Below are 15,074 nucleotides of genomic sequence, written 5' to 3'. Positions count from 1 at the left end.
TGTTAAATTGGACACTAGACATCAGGGTCGCATGTGACCCCCCGGCACCAATTTCCTGCTCAGGCCTTTTGTTTGTTAGATTGGGCACTAGATGTAGGGCCCGCAGTTGACCCTCTGGCACCAGTTCCGAGCTCTGGCCTGGTGTTTCTTAGACTGGGCTCTGGACGTAGGGGTAGCAAGGAACCTTCTGGCACAAGTTTCAGGCTCCGACCTGTTGTTTTTTAGACTGGGCACTAGTTGTAGGGGCCGTTGGTGACCCCCTGGCACCAGATTCAGGCTCCGGCCTATTGTTTCTTAGACTGGGCACTAGACACAGGGGTCAAAGGTGACCCCCTGGCTCCGGCCTGTTATTTGTTAGACTGGGCACTAGATGTAGGGGCCAAAGGTGACCCCCTGGCACCAGTTTCACGCTCTGGCCTATTATTTGTTAGACTGGACACTAGTTGTAGGGGCCGTGGGTGACCCCCTGGCACTAGTTTCTAGCTCCGGCCTGTTGTTTCTTAGACTGGGCACTAGACACAGGGGTCACAGGTGACCCCCTGGCACCAGTTTCGTACTCAGGCATGTTGTTAGTTAGACTGGGCACTACACGTAGAGGTCTAAAGGGACCCCCTGGCACCAGTTTCAGGCTCCGGCCTTTTGTTTGTTAGACTGGCCAATAGATGTAGGGGCCACAAGGGACCCGCTGGCACCAGTTTTGGACTCCAAACTGTTGTTTCTTAGACTGGGCACAAGACAGAGGGGTCACAGGTGACCCCCTTGCATCAGTTTCAGGCTACGCCCTATTGTTTGTTAGACTGGGCACTATATGTAGGGGTCACAAGGGACCCCCTGGCACCAGTTTCACGCTCTGGCCTATTATTTGTTAGACTGGGCACTAGACGTAGGGGCCACAAGGGACCCCCTGGCACCAGTTTCAGGCTCCGTCCTCTTGTTTGTTAGACTGGGCTTTAGACGCAGGGGTAACAGGTGACTCCTTGGAACCAGTTTCAGGCTCCGGCCTTTTGTTTGTTAGACTGGGCACTAGTTGTAGGGGCCACAAGGGACCCCCTGGCAACAGTTTCAGGATCCGGCCTGTTGTTTGTTAGACTGGGCACTAGACATAGGGGTCGCAGGTGACCCCCTGGCACCAGTTTCGTACTCAGGCATGTGATTAGTTAGACTGGGCACTATACGTAGAGGTCGAAATGTACCCCCTGGCACCAGTTTCGTACTCAGGCATGTTGTTAGTTAGACTGGGCACTATACGTAGAGGTCAAAAGTGACCCCCCGGCACCAATTTCCTGCTCAGGCCTTTTGTTTGTTAGATTGGGCACTAGATGTAGGGGCCGCAGTTGACCCTCTGGCACCAGTTCCGAGCTCTGGCCTGGTGTTTCTTAGACTGGGCACTGGACGTAGGGGTAGCAAGGAACCTTCTGGCACCAGTTTCAGGCTCCGACCTGTTGTTTTTTAGACTGGGCACTAGTTGTAGGGGCCGTGGGTGACCCCCTGGCACCAGATTCAGGCTCCGGCCTGTTGTTTCTTAGACTGGGCACTAGACACAGGGGTCAAAGGTGACCCCCTGGCACCAGTTTCAGGTTCTTGCCTATTATTTGTTAGACTGGGCACTAGATGTAGGGGCCAAAGGTGACCCCCTGGCACCAGTTTCACGCTCTGGCCTATTATTTGTTAGACTGGGCACTAGTTGTAGGGGCCGTGGGTGACCCCCTGGCACCAGTTTCTAGCTCCAGCCTGTTGTTTCTTAGACTGGGCACTAGACACAGGGGTCGCAGGTGACCCCCTGGCACCAGTTTCGTACTCAGGCATGTTGTTAGTTAGACTGGGCACTATACGTAGAGGTCTAAAGGGACCCCCTGGCACCAGTTTCAGGCTTCGGCCTTTTGTTTGTTAGACTGGGCAATAGATATAGGGGCCACAAGGGACCCGCTGGCACCAGTTTTGGACTCCAAACTGTTGTTTCTTAGACTGGGCACAAGACAGAGGGGTCACAGGTGACCCCCTTGCATCAGTTTCAGGCTCCGCCCTATTGTTTGTTAGACTGGGCTTTAGACGCAGGGGTAACAGGTGACTCCTTGGAACCAGTTTCAGGCTCCGGCCTTTTGTTTGTTAGACTGGGCACTAGTTGTAGGGGCCACAAGGGACCCCCTGGCACCAGTTTCAGGATCCGGCCTGTTGTTTGTTAGACTGGGCACTAGACATAGGGGTCGCAGGTGACCCCCTGGCACCAATTTCCTGCTCAGGCCTGTTGTTTGTTAGACTGGGCACTAGTTGTAGGGTTCGCAAGGGACCCCCTGGCACCAGTTTCAGGCTCCGGCCTGTTGTTTTTTAGACTGGGCACTAGTTGTAGGGGCCGTGGGTGACCCCCTGGCACCAGTTTCTAGCTCCTGCCTGTTGTTTCTTAGACTGGGCACTAGACACAGAGGTCGCAGGTGACCCCCTTGCACCAGTTTCGTACTCAGGCATGTGATTAGTTAAACTGGGCACTATACGTAGAGATCGAAATGTACCCCCTGGCACCAGTTTCGTACTCAGGCATGTTGTTAGTTAGACTGGGCACTATACGTAGAGTTCAAAAGTGACCCCCTGGCACCATTTTCAGGCTCCGGCCTTTTGTTTGTTAAATTGGACACTAGACATCAGGGTCGCATGTGACCCCCCGGCACCAATTTCCTGCTCAGGCCTTTTGTTTGTTAGATTGGGCACTAGATGTAGGGCCCGCAGTTGACCCTCTGGCACCAGTTCCGAGCTCTGGCCTGGTGTTTCTTAGACTGGGCTCTGGACGTAGGGGTAGCAAGGAACCTTCTGGCACAAGTTTCAGGCTCCGACCTGTTGTTTTTTAGACTGGGCACTAGTTGTAGGGGCCGTGGGTGACCCCCTGGCACCAGATTCAGGCTCCGGCCTATTGTTTCTTAGACTGGGCACTAGACACAGGGGTCAAAGGTGACCCCCTGGCTCCGGCCTGTTATTTGTTAGACTGGGCACTAGATGTAGGGGCCAAAGGTGACCCCCTGGCACCAGTTTCCTGCTCAGGCCTGTTGTTTGTTAGACTGGGCACTAGTTGTAGGGTTCGCAAGGGACCCCCTGGCACCAGTTTCAGGCTGCGGCCTGTTGTTTTTTAGACTGGGCACTAGTTGTAGGGGCCGTGGGTGACCCCCTGGCACCAGTTTCTAGCTCCTGCCTGTTGTTTCTTAGACTGGGCACTAGACACAGGGGTCGCAGGTGACCCCCTTGCACCAGTTTCGTACTCAGGCATGTTGTTAGTTAGACTGGGCACTATACGTAGAGGTCTAAAGGGACCCCCTGGCACCAGTTTCAGGCTCCGGCCTTTTGTTTGTTAGACTGGCCAATAGATGTAGGGGCCACAAGGGACCCGCTGGCACCAGTTTTGGACTCCAAACTGTTGTTTCTTAGACTGGACACAAGACAGAGGGGTCACAGGTGACCCCCTTGCATCAGTTTCAGGCTCCGCCCTATTGTTTGTTAGACTGGGCACTATATGTAGGGGTCACAAGGGACCCCCTGGCACCAGTTTCACGCTCTGGCCTATTATTTGTTAGACTGGGCACTAGACGTAGGGGCCACAAGGGACCCCCTGGCACCAGCTTCAGGCTCCGTCCTCTTGTTTGTTAGACTGGGCTTTAGACGCAGGGGTAACAGGTGACTCCTTGGAACCAGTTTCAGGCTCCGGCCTTTTGTTTGTTAGACTGGGCACTAGTTGTAGGGGCCACAAGGGACCCCCTGGCACCAGTTTCAGGATCCGGCCTGTAGTTTGTTAGACTGGGCACTAGACATAGGGGTCGCAGGTGACCCCCTGGCACCAGTTTCGTACTCAGGCATGTGATTAGTTAGACTGGGCACTATACGTAGAGATCGAAATGTACCCCCTGGCACCAGTTTCGTACTCAGGCATGTTGTTAGTTAGACTGGGCACTATACGTAGAGTTCAAAAGTGACCCCCTGGCACCATTTTCAGGCTCCGGCCTTTTGTTTGTTAAATTGGACACTAGACATCAGGGTCGCATGTGACCCCCCGGCACCAATTTCCTGCTCAGGCCTTTTGTTTGTTAGATTGGGCACTAGATGTAGGGCCCGCAGTTGACCCTCTGGCACCAGTTCCGAGCTCTGGCCTGGTGTTTCTTAGACTGGGCTCTGGACGTAGGGGTAGCAAGGAACCTTCTGGCACAAGTTTCAGGCTCCGACCTGTTGTTTTTTAGACTGGGCACTAGTTGTAGGGGCCGTTGGTGACCCCCTGGCACCAGATTCAGGCTCCGGCCTATTGTTTCTTAGACTGGGCACTAGACACAGGGGTCAAAGGTGACCCCCTGGCTCCGGCCTGTTATTTGTTAGACTGGGCACTAGATGTAGGGGCCAAAGGTGACCCCCTGGCACCAGTTTCACGCTCTGGCCTATTATTTGTTAGACTGGACACTAGTTGTAGGGGCCGTGGGTGACCCCCTGGCACTAGTTTCTAGCTCCGGCCTGTTGTTTCTTAGACTGGGCACTAGACACAGGGGTCACAGGTGACCCCCTGGCACCAGTTTCGTACTCAGGCATGTTGTTAGTTAGACTGGGCACTACACGTAGAGGTCTAAAGGGACCCCCTGGCACCAGTTTCAGGCTCCGGCCTTTTGTTTGTTAGACTGGCCAATAGATGTAGGGGCCACAAGGGACCCGCTGGCACCAGTTTTGGACTCCAAACTGTTGTTTCTTAGACTGGGCACAAGACAGAGGGGTCACAGGTGACCCCCTTGCATCAGTTTCAGGCTACGCCCTATTGTTTGTTAGACTGGGCACTATATGTAGGGGTCACAAGGGACCCCCTGGCACCAGTTTCACGCTCTGGCCTATTATTTGTTAGACTGGGCACTAGACGTAGGGGCCACAAGGGACCCCCTGGCACCAGTTTCAGGCTCCGTCCTCTTGTTTGTTAGACTGGGCTTTAGACGCAGGGGTAACAGGTGACTCCTTGGAACCAGTTTCAGGCTCCGGCCTTTTGTTTGTTAGACTGGGCACTAGTTGTAGGGGCCACAAGGGACCCCCTGGCAACAGTTTCAGGATCCGGCCTGTTGTTTGTTAGACTGGGCACTAGACATAGGGGTCGCAGGTGACCCCCTGGCACCAGTTTCGTACTCAGGCATGTGATTAGTTAGACTGGGCACTATACGTAGAGGTCGAAATGTACCCCCTGGCACCAGTTTCGTACTCAGGCATGTTGTTAGTTAGACTGGGCACTATACGTAGAGGTCAAAAGTGACCCCCCGGCACCAATTTCCTGCTCAGGCCTTTTGTTTGTTAGATTGGGCACTAGATGTAGGGGCCGCAGTTGACCCTCTGGCACCAGTTCCGAGCTCTGGCCTGGTGTTTCTTAGACTGGGCACTGGACGTAGGGGTAGCAAGGAACCTTCTGGCACCAGTTTCAGGCTCCGACCTGTTGTTTTTTAGACTGGGCACTAGTTGTAGGGGCCGTGGGTGACCCCCTGGCACCAGATTCAGGCTCCGGCCTGTTGTTTCTTAGACTGGGCACTAGACACAGGGGTCAAAGGTGACCCCCTGGCACCAGTTTCAGGTTCTTGCCTATTATTTGTTAGACTGGGCACTAGATGTAGGGGCCAAAGGTGACCCCCTGGCACCAGTTTCACGCTCTGGCCTATTATTTGTTAGACTGGGCACTAGTTGTAGGGGCCGTGGGTGACCCCCTGGCACCAGTTTCTAGCTCCAGCCTGTTGTTTCTTAGACTGGGCACTAGACACAGGGGTCGCAGGTGACCCCCTGGCACCAGTTTCGTACTCAGGCATGTTGTTAGTTAGACTGGGCACTATACGTAGAGGTCTAAAGGGACCCCCTGGCACCAGTTTCAGGCTTCGGCCTTTTGTTTGTTAGACTGGGCAATAGATATAGGGGCCACAAGGGACCCGCTGGCACCAGTTTTGGACTCCAAACTGTTGTTTCTTAGACTGGGCACAAGACAGAGGGGTCACAGGTGACCCCCTTGCATCAGTTTCAGGCTCCGCCCTATTGTTTGTTAGACTGGGCTTTAGACGCAGGGGTAACAGGTGACTCCTTGGAACCAGTTTCAGGCTCCGGCCTTTTGTTTGTTAGACTGGGCACTAGTTGTAGGGGCCACAAGGGACCCCCTGGCACCAGTTTCAGGATCCGGCCTGTTGTTTGTTAGACTGGGCACTAGACATAGGGGTCGCAGGTGACCCCCTGGCACCAATTTCCTGCTCAGGCCTGTTGTTTGTTAGACTGGGCACTAGTTGTAGGGTTCGCAAGGGACCCCCTGGCACCAGTTTCAGGCTCCGGCCTGTTGTTTTTTAGACTGGGCACTAGTTGTAGGGGCCGTGGGTGACCCCCTGGCACCAGTTTCTAGCTCCTGCCTGTTGTTTCTTAGACTGGGCACTAGACACAGAGGTCGCAGGTGACCCCCTTGCACCAGTTTCGTACTCAGGCATGTGATTAGTTAAACTGGGCACTATACGTAGAGATCGAAATGTACCCCCTGGCACCAGTTTCGTACTCAGGCATGTTGTTAGTTAGACTGGGCACTATACGTAGAGTTCAAAAGTGACCCCCTGGCACCATTTTCAGGCTCCGGCCTTTTGTTTGTTAAATTGGACACTAGACATCAGGGTCGCATGTGACCCCCCGGCACCAATTTCCTGCTCAGGCCTTTTGTTTGTTAGATTGGGCACTAGATGTAGGGCCCGCAGTTGACCCTCTGGCACCAGTTCCGAGCTCTGGCCTGGTGTTTCTTAGACTGGGCTCTGGACGTAGGGGTAGCAAGGAACCTTCTGGCACAAGTTTCAGGCTCCGACCTGTTGTTTTTTAGACTGGGCACTAGTTGTAGGGGCCGTGGGTGACCCCCTGGCACCAGATTCAGGCTCCGGCCTATTGTTTCTTAGACTGGGCACTAGACACAGGGGTCAAAGGTGACCCCCTGGCTCCGGCCTGTTATTTGTTAGACTGGGCACTAGATGTAGGGGCCAAAGGTGACCCCCTGGCACCAGTTTCCTGCTCAGGCCTGTTGTTTGTTAGACTGGGCACTAGTTGTAGGGTTCGCAAGGGACCCCCTGGCACCAGTTTCAGGCTGCGGCCTGTTGTTTTTTAGACTGGGCACTAGTTGTAGGGGCCGTGGGTGACCCCCTGGCACCAGTTTCTAGCTCCTGCCTGTTGTTTCTTAGACTGGGCACTAGACACAGGGGTCGCAGGTGACCCCCTTGCACCAGTTTCGTACTCAGGCATGTTGTTAGTTAGACTGGGCACTATACGTAGAGGTCTAAAGGGACCCCCTGGCACCAGTTTCAGGCTCCGGCCTTTTGTTTGTTAGACTGGCCAATAGATGTAGGGGCCACAAGGGACCCGCTGGCACCAGTTTTGGACTCCAAACTGTTGTTTCTTAGACTGGACACAAGACAGAGGGGTCACAGGTGACCCCCTTGCATCAGTTTCAGGCTCCGCCCTATTGTTTGTTAGACTGGGCACTATATGTAGGGGTCACAAGGGACCCCCTGGCACCAGTTTCACGCTCTGGCCTATTATTTGTTAGACTGGGCACTAGACGTAGGGGCCACAAGGGACCCCCTGGCACCAGCTTCAGGCTCCGTCCTCTTGTTTGTTAGACTGGGCTTTAGACGCAGGGGTAACAGGTGACTCCTTGGAACCAGTTTCAGGCTCCGGCCTTTTGTTTGTTAGACTGGGCACTAGTTGTAGGGGCCACAAGGGACCCCCTGGCACCAGTTTCAGGATCCGGCCTGTAGTTTGTTAGACTGGGCACTAGACATAGGGGTCGCAGGTGACCCCCTGGCACCAGTTTCGTACTCAGGCATGTGATTAGTTAGACTGGGCACTATACGTAGAGATCGAAATGTACCCCCTGGCACCAGTTTCGTACTCAGGCATGTTGTTAGTTAGACTGGGCACTATACGTAGAGTTCAAAAGTGACCCCCTGGCACCATTTTCAGGCTCCGGCCTTTTGTTTGTTAAATTGGACACTAGACATCAGGGTCGCATGTGACCCCCCGGCACCAATTTCCTGCTCAGGCCTTTTGTTTGTTAGATTGGGCACTAGATGTAGGGCCCGCAGTTGACCCTCTGGCACCAGTTCCGAGCTCTGGCCTGGTGTTTCTTAGACTGGGCTCTGGACGTAGGGGTAGCAAGGAACCTTCTGGCACAAGTTTCAGGCTCCGACCTGTTGTTTTTTAGACTGGGCACTAGTTGTAGGGGCCGTGGGTGACCCCCTGGCACCAGATTCAGGCTCCGGCCTATTGTTTCTTAGACTGGGCACTAGACACAGGGGTCAAAGGTGACCCCCTGGCTCCGGCCTGTTATTTGTTAGACTGGGCACTAGATGGAGGGGCCAAAGGTGACCCCCTGGCACCAGTTTCACGCTCTGGCCTATTATTTGTTAGACTGGACACTAGTTGTAGGGGCCGTGGGTGACCCCCTGGCACTAGTTTCTAGCTCCGGCCTGTTGTTTCTTAGACTGGGCACTAGACACAGGGGTCACAGGTGACCCCCTGGCACCAGTTTCGTACTCAGGCATGTTGTTAGTTAGACTGGGCACTACACGTAGAGGTCTAAAGGGACCCCCTGGCACCAGTTTCAGGCTCCGGCCTTTTGTTTGTTAGACTGGCCAATAGATGTAGGGGCCACAAGGGACCCGCTGGCACCAGTTTTGGACTCCAAACTGTTGTTTCTTAGACTGGGCACAAGACAGAGGGGTCACAGGTGACCCCCTTACATCAGTTTCAGGCTACGCAATATTGTTTGTTAGACTGGGCACTATATGTAGGGGTCACAAGGGACCCCCTGGCACCAGTTTCACGCTCTGGCCTATTATTTGTTAGACTGGGCACTAGACGTAGGGGCCACAAGGGACCCCCTGGCACAGTTTCAGGCTCCGTCCTCTTGTTTGTTAGACTGGGCTTTAGACGCAGGGGTAACAGGTGACTCCTTGGAACTAGTTTCAGGCTCCGGCCTTTTGTTTGTTAGACTGGGCACTAGTTGTAGGGGCCACAAGGGACCCCCTGGCACCAGTTTCAGGATCCGGCCTGTTGTTTGTTAGACTGGGCACTAGACATAGGGGTCGCAGGTGACCCCCTGGCACCAGTTTCGTACTCAGGCATGTGATTAGTTAGACTGGGCACTATACGTAGAGGTCGAAATGTACCCCCTGGCACCAGTTTCGTACTCAGGCATGTTGTTAGTTAGACTGGGCACTATACGTAGAGGTCAAAAGTGACCCCCCGGCACCAATTTCCTGCTCAGGCCTTTTGTTTGTTAGATTGGGCACTAGATGTAGGGGCCGCAGTTGACCCTCTGGCACCAGTTCCGAGCTCTGGCCTGGTGTTTCTTAGACTGGGCACTGGATGTAGGGGTAGCAAGGAACCTTCTGGCACCAGTTTCAGGCTCCGACCTGTTGTTTTTTAGACTGGGCACTAGTTGTAGGGGCCGTGGGTGACCCCCTGGCACCAGATTCAGGCTCCGGCCTGTTGTTTCTTAGACTGGGCACTAGACACAGGGGTCAAAGGTGACCCCCTGGCACCAGTTTCAGGTTCTTGCCTATTATTTGTTAGACTGGGCACTAGATGTAGGGGCCAAAGGTGACCCCCTGGCTCCAGTTTCACGCTCTGGCCTATTATTTGTTAGACTGGGCACTAGTTGTAGGGGCCGTGGGTGACCCCCTGGCACCAGTTTCTAGCTCCAGCCTGTTGTTTCTTAGACTGGGCACTAGACACAGGGGTCGCAGGTGACCCCCTGGCACCAGTTTCGTACTCAGGCATGTTGTTAGTTAGACTGGGCACTATACGTAGAGGTCTAAAGGGACCCCCTGGCACCAGTTTCAGGCTTCGGCCTTTTGTTTGTTAGACTGGGCAATAGATATAGGGGCCACAAGGGACCCGCTGGCACCAGTTTTGGACTCCAAACTGTTGTTTCTTAGACTGGGCACAAGACAGAGGGGTCACAGGTGACCCCCTTGCATCAGTTTCAGGCTCCGCCCTATTGTTTGTTAGACTGGGCTTTAGACGCAGGGGTAACAGGTGACTCCTTGGAACCAGTTTCAGGCTCCGGCCTTTTGTTTGTTAGACTGGGCACTAGTTGTAGGGGCCACAAGGGACCCCCTGGCACCAGTTTCAGGATTCGGCCTATTGTTTGTTAGACTGGACACTAGACATAGGGGTCGCAGGTAACCCCCTGGCACCAGTTTCGTACTCAGGCATGTGATTAGTTAGACTGGGCTCTATACGTAGTGGTCGAAAGAGACCCCCTGGCACCAGTTTCGTACTCAGGTATGTTGGTAGTTAGACTGGGCACTATACGTAGAGGTCAAAAGTGACCCCCTGGCACCAGTTTCAGGCTCCGGCCTTTTGTTTGTTAGACTGGGCTATAGATGTAGGGGCCACAAGGGACCCGCTGCACCAGTTTTGGACTCCAAACTGTTGTTTCTTAGACTGGGCACAAGACAGAGGGGTCGCAGGTGACCCCCTTGCATCAGTTTCAGGCTCCGCCCTATTGTTTGTTAGACTGGGCACTATACGTAGAGATCGAAATGTACCCCCTGGCACCAGTTTCGTACTCAGGCATGTTGTTAGTTAGACTGGGCACTATACGTAGAGTTCAAAAGTGACCCCCTGGCACCATTTTCAGGCTCCGGCCTTTTGTTTGTTAAATTGGACACTAGACATCAGGGTCGCATGTGACCCCCCGGCACCAATTTCCTGCTCAGGCCTTTTGTTTGTTAGATTGGGCACTAGATGTAGGGCCCGCAGTTGACCCTCTGGCACCAGTTCCGAGCTCTGGCCTGGTGTTTCTTAGACTGGGCTCTGGACGTAGGGGTAGCAAGGAACCTTCTGGCACAAGTTTCAGGCTCCGACCTGTTGTTTTTTAGACTGGGCACTAGTTGTAGGGGCCGTGGGTGACCCCCTGGCACCAGATTCAGGCTCCGGCCTATTGTTTCTTAGACTGGGCACTAGACACAGGGGTCAAAGGTGACCCCCTGGCTCCGGCCTGTTATTTGTTAGACTGGGCACTAGATGTAGGGGCCAAAGGTGACCCCCTGGCACCAGTTTCACGCTCTGGCCTATTATTTCTTAGACTGGACACTAGTTGTAGGGGCCGTGGGTGACCCCCTGGCACTAGTTTCTAGCTCCGGCCTGTTGTTTCTTAGACTGGGCACTAGACACAGGGGTCACAGGTGACCCCCTGGCACCAGTTTCGTACTCAGGCATGTTGTTAGTTAGACTGGGCACTACACGTAGAGGTCTAAAGGGACCCCCTGGCACCAGTTTCAGGCTCCGGCCTTTTGTTTGTTAGACTGGCCAATAGATGTAGGGGCCACAAGGGACCCGCTGGCACCAGTTTTGGACTCCAAACTGTTGTTTCTTAGACTGGGCACAAGACAGAGGGGTCACAGGTGACCCCCTTACATCAGTTTCAGGCTACGCAATATTGTTTGTTAGACTGGGCACTATATGTAGGGGTCACAAGGGACCCCCTGGCACCAGTTTCACGCTCTCGCCTATTATTTGTTAGACTGGGCACTAGACGTAGGGGCCACAAGGGACCCCCTGGCACCAGTTTCAGGCTCCGTCCTCTTGTTTGTTAGACTGGGCTTTAGACGCAGGGGTAACAGGTGACTCCTTGGAACTAGTTTCAGGCTCCGGCCTTTTGTTTGTTAGACTGGGCACTAGTTGTAGGGGCCACAAGGGACCCCCTGGCACCAGTTTCAGGATCCGGCCTGTTGTTTGTTACACTGGGCACTAGACATAGGGGTCGCAGGTGACCCCCTGGCACCAGTTTCGTACTCAGGCATGTGATTAGTTAGACTGGGCACTATACGTAGAGGTCGAAATGTACCCCCTGGCACCAGTTTCGTACTCAGGCATGTTGTTAGTTAGACTGGGCACTATACGTAGAGGTCAAAAGTGACCCCCCGGCACCAATTTCCTGCTCAGGCCTTTTGTTTGTTAGATTGGGCACTAGATGTAGGGGCCGCAGTTGACCCTCTGGCACCAGTTCCGAGCTCTGGCCTGGTGTTTCTTAGACTGGGCACTGGATGTAGGGGTAGCAAGGAACCTTCTGGCACCAGTTTCAGGCTCCGACCTGTTGTTTTTTAGACTGGGCACTAGTTGTAGGGGCCGTGGGTGACCCCCTGGCACCAGATTCAGGCTCCGGCCTGTTGTTTCTTAGACTGGGCACTAGACACAGGGGTCAAAGGTGACCCCCTGGCACCAGTTTCAGGTTCTTGCCTATTATTTGTTAGACTGGGCACTAGATGTAGGGGCCAAAGGTGACCCCCTGGCTCCAGTTTCACGCTCTGGCCTATTATTTGTTAGACTGGGCACTAGTTGTAGGGGCCGTGGGTGACCCCCTGGCACCAGTTTCTAGCTCCAGCCTGTTGTTTCTTAGACTGGGCACTAGACACAGGGGTCGCAGGTGACCCCCTGGCACCAGTTTCGTACTCAGGCATGTTGTTAGTTAGACTGGGCACTATACGTAGAGGTCTAAAGGGACCCCCTGGCACCAGTTTCAGGCTTCGGCCTTTTGTTTATTAGACTGGGCAATAGATATAGGGGCCACAAGGGACCCGCTGGCACCAGTTTTGGACTCCAAACTGTTGTTTCTTAGACTGGGCACAAGACAGAGGGGTCACAGGTGACCCCCTTGCATCAGTTTCAGGCTCCGCCCTATTGTTTGTTAGACTGGGCTTTAGACGCAGGGGTAACAGGTGACTCCTTGGAACCAGTTTCAGGCTCCGGCCTTTTGTTTGTTAGACTGGGCACTAGTTGTAGGGGCCACAAGGGACCCCCTGGCACCAGTTTCAGGATTCGGCCTATTGTTTGTTAGACTGGACACTAGACATAGGGGTCGCAGGTAACCCCCTGGCACCAGTTTCGTACTCAGGCATGTGATTAGTTAGACTGGGCTCTATACGTAGTGGTCGAAAGAGACCCCCTGGCACCAGTTTCGTACTCAGGTATGTTGGTAGTTAGACTGGGCACTATACGTAGAGGTCAAAAGTGACCCCCTGGCACCAGTTTCAGGCTCCGGCCTTTTGTTTGTTAGACTGGGCTATAGATGTAGGGGCCACAAGGGACCCGCTGCACCAGTTTTGGACTCCAAACTGTTGTTTCTTAGACTGGGCACAAGACAGAGGGGTCGCAGGTGACCCCCTTGCATCAGTTTCAGGCTCCGCCCTATTGTTTGTTAGACTGGGCACTATACGTAGAGATCGAAATGTACCCCCTGGCACCAGTTTCGTACTCAGGCATGTTGTTAGTTAGACTGGGCACTATACGTAGAGTTCAAAAGTGACCCCCTGGCACCATTTTCAGGCTCCGGCCTTTTGTTTGTTAAATTGGACACTAGACATCAGGGTCGCATGTGACCCCCCGGCACCAATTTCCTGCTCAGGCCTTTTGTTTGTTAGATTGGGCACTAGATGTAGGGCCCGCAGTTGACCCTCTGGCACCAGTTCCGAGCTCTGGCCTGGTGTTTCTTAGACTGGGCTCTGGACGTAGGGGTAGCAAGGAACCTTCTGGCACAAGTTTCAGGCTCCGACCTGTTGTTTTTTAGACTGGGCACTAGTTGTAGGGGCCGTGGGTGACCCCCTGGCACCAGATTCAGGCTCCAGCCTATTGTTTCTTAGACTGGGCACTAGACACAGGGGTCAAAGGTGACCCCCTGGCTCCGGCCTGTTATTTGTTAGACTGGGCACTAGATGTAGGGGCCAAAGGTGACCCCCTGGCACCAGTTTCACGCTCTGGTCTATTATTTGTTAGACTGGACACTAGTTGTAGGGGCCGTGGGTGATCCCTTGGCACTAGTTTCTAGCTCCGGCCTGTTGTTTCTTAGACTGGGCACTAGACACAGGGGTCGCAGGTGACCCCCTGGCACCAGTTTCGTACTCAGGCATGTTGTTAGTTAGACTGGGCACTTCACGTAGAGGTCTAAAGGGACCCCCTGGCACCAGTTTCAGGCTCCGGCCTTTTGTTTGTTAGACTGGCCAATAGATGTAGGGGCCACAAGGGACCCGCTGGCACCAGTTTTGGACTCCAAACTGTTGTTTCTTAGACTGGGCACAAGACAGAGGGGTCACAGGTGACCCCCTTGCATCAGTTTCAGGCTACGCCCTATTGTTTGTTAGACTGGGCACTATATGTAGGGGTCACAAGGGACCCCCTGGTACCAGTTTCACGCTCTGGCCTATTATTTGTTAGACTGGGCACTAGACGTAGGGGCCACAAGGGACCCCCTGGCACCAGTTTCAGGCTCCGTCCTCTTGTTTGTTAGACTGGGCTTTAGACGCAGGGGTAACAGGTGACTCCTTGGAACCAGTTTCAGGTTCCGGCCTTTTGTTTGTTAGACTGGGCACTAGTTGTAGGGGCCACAAGGGACCCCCTGGCACCAGTTTCAGGATCCGGCCTGTTGTTTGTTAGACTGGGCACTAGACATAGGGGTCGCAGGTGACCCCCTGGCACCAGTTTCGTACTCAGGCATGTGATTAGTTAGACTGGGCACTATACGTAGAGGTCGAAATGTACCCCCTGGCACCAGTTTCGTACTCAGGCATGTTGTTAGTTAGACTGGGCACTATACGTAGAGGTCAAAAGTGACCCGCCGGCACCAATTTCCTGCTCAGGCCTTTTGTTTGTTAGATTGGGCACTAGATGTAGGGGCCGCAGTTGACCCTCTGGCACCAGTTCCGAGCTCTGGCCTGGTGTTTCTTAGACTGGGCACTGGACGTAGGGGTAGCAAGGAACCTTCTGGCACCAGTTTCAGGCTCCGACCTGTTGTTTTTTAGACTGGGCACTAGTTGTAGGGGCCGTGGGTGACCCCCTGGCACCAGATTCAGGCTCCGGCCTGTTGTTTCTTAGACTGGGCACTAGACACAGGGGTCAAAGGTGACCCCCTGGCACCAGTTTCAGGTTCTTGCCTATTATTTGTTAGACTGGGCACTAGATGTAGGGGCCAAAGGTGACCCCCTGGCACCAGTTTCACGCTCTGGCCTATTATTTGTTAGACTGGGCACTAGTTGTAGGGGCCGTGGGTGACCCCCTGGCACCAGTTTCTA

The sequence above is a fragment of the Pseudophryne corroboree genome, chromosome 3 (genome assembly GCF_028390025.1).
Source record: "Pseudophryne corroboree isolate aPseCor3 chromosome 3, aPseCor3.hap2, whole genome shotgun sequence".
Classification (NCBI taxonomy): domain Eukaryota; kingdom Metazoa; phylum Chordata; class Amphibia; order Anura; family Myobatrachidae; genus Pseudophryne; species Pseudophryne corroboree.
The sequence above is the reverse complement of the archived record's forward strand: the minus strand, read 5'-3'. Positions refer to the sequence as shown.